Here is a 5,000-nt window from a genome sequence, read left to right as displayed (position 1 = left end):
CGCACGTACACACACACGCACAATTAACTTCGCCAGGCGCACCATACGCGATTGACGCCACACGAAGGAAGGGAGATAAACGCGCAAAACACTGGAGAAGATAAGGAAGAGTTACTGGGAATGGATGTACAGAAAAACCAAAATCGGTTCAGCGCTGCGCGCTGAGAGCACGTGTTGAAAATTTTCATCGAGCAGATTGTGTCCGGGGTCTACCTGAATATGCCCACCAAATTTGAAGCAGATCCATCGAGAACTTTGGCCGTGCATCGCGAAGAAAGACAGACAGACAGACAGACACACACACACACACACACAAGCCGTATATAGATATAGATATATATATATATATAGATAGATATAATATAGCACAGCGGTAAAGTACAAAAGACAAAATAGGTACCAGTTCGCTTTCTCCATACCGATTCGAACCGACATACTCAGTGTGTGCCATTTCGTAGCGACGATGAACGGGGGTGGTGGGTAATTAGGTGAGGGGGGGGGGGGGGTTGTGTTGGGGTGCGAATACGCGCACATGAGTGTGTCCGTGCCACGGTGTTTTTGTATGTTGTCAAACTCAAACATTTGGAACCGGCAATGACAGGTCTGTTGTCAAGCAAGCAATATGAGCTGTTGGAAAATTTGTTGACAGGGGGCAAACCTACACTGTTGGCTGAAAGCTTTTGAACTTATGTTTGGAAAATGATATAGACGCGGAGATTGTATGCATTGATTGAATGATCGAAAAGGATATGTGCTCTAAATCTTGCTTTAAGAATACAACTACAGAGCGATATTTTGATGTTTAAGCTAGAGCTAAAGCCTTCCAATGTCACGTTCAACTTTGAGCTTCATTACGACATTAGTTTAGTCGGCAATAGCTCACTGCTATATCCGTCCCTGGCTCTCACTCCTTCTTCAGTATTAATTTATATAATCGATACAAATTATTTCGGAGGGGGAAGGGGGTTGGGTGGGATTGCAAACATAAGTCACGTCTACATACTACACTCAAAAGTACAATCACATTCGTGTCCAGCTTCTCAGACCTATAAAACGATTGTGTGTGTTCTTTGTTTGCATTTGTTTGTTTGTTTGTTTGTTTGCTTAACGCCCAGCCGACCACGAAGGGCCATATCAGGGCGGTGCTGCTCTGACATATAACGTGCGCCACACACAAGACAGAAGTCGCAGCACAGGCTTCATGTCTCACCCAGTCTCATTATTCTGACACCGGACCAACCAGTCCTAGCACTAACCCCATAATGCCAGACGCCAGGCGGAGCAGCCACTAGATTGCCAATTTTAAAGTCTTAGGTATGACCCGGCCGGGGTTCGAACCCACGACCTCCCGATCACGGGGCGGACGCCTTACCACTAGGCCAACCGTGCCGGTTTTGTTTGCATGTCTGTCTGTTTTGTCCCCCCACATATCTAATTAAATCTTCCTGTCCCAAGACAGGCCAATTGGTCCTAAGAGGACGTAAACACTAACTAGTTAGTCATTCGTGGCTACGTCGTGTACTGACGAAAAACTACCCATCTATATGTCGCCAGCTTTTGCAGTTGATTATTTTACTCTGTGGGGTGTGGTATAGCTCACTTGAGACCCTCTGGTACGAGGGAGTTTGTTCTGATTGGGTGATTACCTTGATTTCAAGTAGCTCTCATGAGGCAAAATGTGCAACAAACACAAAGGCAAAAGTTTAAAGCAACCTTTCTTTTAACCCAAAGTTACACATACCCAAACAAAACAACACACACACACACACACACACACACACACACACTAACACACCTACACACACACACACACACACACACACACACACACACACACACACACACAAACACAAACACCAGAACAAACCAGCAAAGGCCCCTTTCAAGTTCTTATTTGCTGCATTTCTTGACCTAGTACCACCGGCTTTTCACCGTCCTCCCCGGGGCACAATTCTTCCATTGTCTGCATCGCCATTTTCACCCTGGTACCATTATTAATGGCATTAAGCTGACACTACCTACCAATCTCACCTTCGCGCTTGTCTGACGCCATCATGTACATACAACCTACTTGGCGCCTGATTTTCTGTCTATCTATGCTTTTCCTTTTCCTCGGCAGTAAAGATGTGAGATATGAGAGATAAGGAACTATCGACCTCCTATTGTTGGGTTGTACAGGGTGACCCCCCTCCCCCCAAAAAATTTTAAAAGAAAGATATGCCGCCCACTGACATCTATGCTCTTTCAAAAGAAATATCCAAATTCGATGATCGACCCAACAGTAGGAGGTTTTGATATTGAACAATTCCCACTCTCAACCGATTGAAACCTTCCAGAATGTTACATCTTGGAATATCTAAAGGTCGAAGTATACAAAAACACCCCAGATCATCGGTGACTTGAAAAAAATCTATTAAGCCAATGTTAAACCTCCTATAATGTTGAGTCGATCCCTGAATTTGGATATTATGTTCGAAAGAGCACAACCATTAGACCACTGTTTGTTTGTTTGTTTGTTTGTTTGCTTAACGCCCAGCCGACCACGACGGGCCATATCAGGGCGGTGCTGCTTTGACATATAACGTGCGCCACACACACAAGACAGAAGTCGCAGCACAGGCTTCATGTCTCACCCAGTCACATTATTCTGACACCGGACCAACCAGTCCTAGCACTAACCCCATAATGCCAGACGCCAGGCGGAGCAGCCGGGTTTGGTATTGCATTTCAGCTTGGTGGCTTAAAAACTAATGAGTGAGTTTGGTCATTAAAAATCGGAAACTTGTAATTAAAATTATTTTTTTTATTAAACGATCAAAAAACAATTTCATCTTATTCTTCGTCATTTTCTGATTCCAAAAACATATACATATGTTATATTTGGATTAAAAACAAGCTCTGAAAATTAAAAATATAAACAGTATGATCAAAATTAAATTTCCGAAATCGTTTTAAAAATTATTTCATCTTATTCCTTGTCGGTTCCTGATTCCAAAAACATATAGATATGATATGTTTGGATTAAAAACACGCTCAGAAAGTTAAAACGAAGAGAGGTACAGTAAAGCGTGCTATGAAGCACAGCGCAATCGCTACCGCGCCAAACAGGCTCGTCACTTTCACTGCCTTTTGCACTAACGGCGGACTACGTTCAGTTTCATTCTGTGAGTTCCACAGCTTGACTAAATGTAGTAATTTCGTCTTACGCGACTTGTTTCTTCTTAATATGAAGTAATTCGTTGAACAGATGCAGAAGTTATTCGCATTTTTATTGGTGGCATTATTTGGGATCACCCTGTAGAGCATTTATAGAGAATACCACATGGTTTGCTGTGTCGTACAAGATTTACACGAGTTGTTTTTACATTTAGTCAAGTTTTGACTAAATGTTTTAACGTAGATGGGGGAATCGAGACGAGGGTCGTGGTGTATGTGTGTCTGTGTGTCTGTGTGTCTGTGTGTGTGTGTAGAGCGATTCAGACTAAACTACTGGACCGATCTTTATGAAATTTGACATGAGAGTTTCTGGGTATGAAATCCCCAGACTTATTTTTCATTTTTTCGATAAATGTCTTTTATGACGTCATATCCGGCTTTTCGTGAAAGTTGAGGCGGCACTGTCACGCTCTCATTTTTCAACCAAATTGGTTGACATTTTGGTCAAGTAATCTTCGACGAAACCCGGACTTCGGTATTGCATTTCAGCTTGGTGGCTTAAAAATTAATTAATGACTTTGGTCATTAAAAATCTGAAAATTGTAAAGAAAACATTTTTTTATAAAACGATCAAAATTTACGTTCATCTTATTCCCCATCATTTTCTGATTCCAAAAACATATACATATGTTATATTTGGATTAAAAACAAGCTCTGAAAATTAAAAATATAACAGTTATTATCAAAATTAAATTGTCCAAATCAATTTAAAAACACTTTCATCTTATTCCTTGTCGGTTCCTGATTCCAAAAACATATAGATATGATATGTTTGGATTAAAAACACGCTCAGAAAGTTAAAACGAAGAGTGGTACAGAAAAGCGTGCTATCCTTCTCAGCGCAAGTACTACCCCGCTCTTCTTGTCAATTTCACTGCCTTTGCCGTGCGCGGTGGACTGACGATGCTACGAGTATACGGTCTTGCTGCGTTGCATTGCGTTCAGTTTCATTCTGTGAGTTCGACAGCTACTTGACTAAATGTTGTATTTTCGCCTTACGCGACTTGTTTTAAATATTGAACTGCGAGCGAAAGCGAGCTGTTCACTATTTGGAAAAGCAACGAGTGTAAATCTGGTACAAAACAGCAAGCCATGTAGTATTCTGTTTATCCTACACACTGTACTTACGTGTATTTTACTGAAAATGTCCTGCAGTCGAGGCAGTTAACTTGAAGACGCTTGTTTTGGAACCTCGATCTCTTCTAAAGCCTTGTGCAATATCTATTGCGTCAAAGTAAAGAAATGTCACTCTGAAAGTGTGGCGTGACGTGTTAGTTCTAAAAATTCATCGAGGGTAATTAGCGAGCGCAATTTTTTTTTCTATAATGACGTTTGTCTCGGTGACTTTGGCATCATAAGCAGTGGAAAAACAGGTCTCTGCCAGACTTGCTTGACATGACCTCATTTACATGATATATACACACGTGTGATTTGAACGATTATTATCTCACGAGTGTCTCTCTCACGTATGTAGGATGAAATAATGTTTTACTATATTCCCAGCTCAAAGCACAGGTGGGGTTTTTTTTACGTGTTTTGCGGTCTTTTTTTTTATCAAAAAAACGAGTGAGAAATAAGATTAAAAAGACCGTTTATTGTACGTAACACCGATACTGTTACAAAAATTAAAAACGGCGTGAAATTACAAAGCAGAAGAACTTGAATAGACACAGATCATGTTGCAAAATGTCCGTCTATGAATGGATTCGTTATACGGATTAAATGTTCAAGCGTGTAATCCTGTTACTGAGCTATCATTCGCCTATGTCACAAAAATCACAGAT

The sequence above is a fragment of the Littorina saxatilis genome, linkage group LG13, assembly GCF_037325665.1.
Source record: "Littorina saxatilis isolate snail1 linkage group LG13, US_GU_Lsax_2.0, whole genome shotgun sequence".
Lineage (NCBI taxonomy): Eukaryota > Metazoa > Mollusca > Gastropoda > Littorinimorpha > Littorinidae > Littorina > Littorina saxatilis.
The sequence above is the reverse complement of the archived record's forward strand: the minus strand, read 5'-3'. Positions refer to the sequence as shown.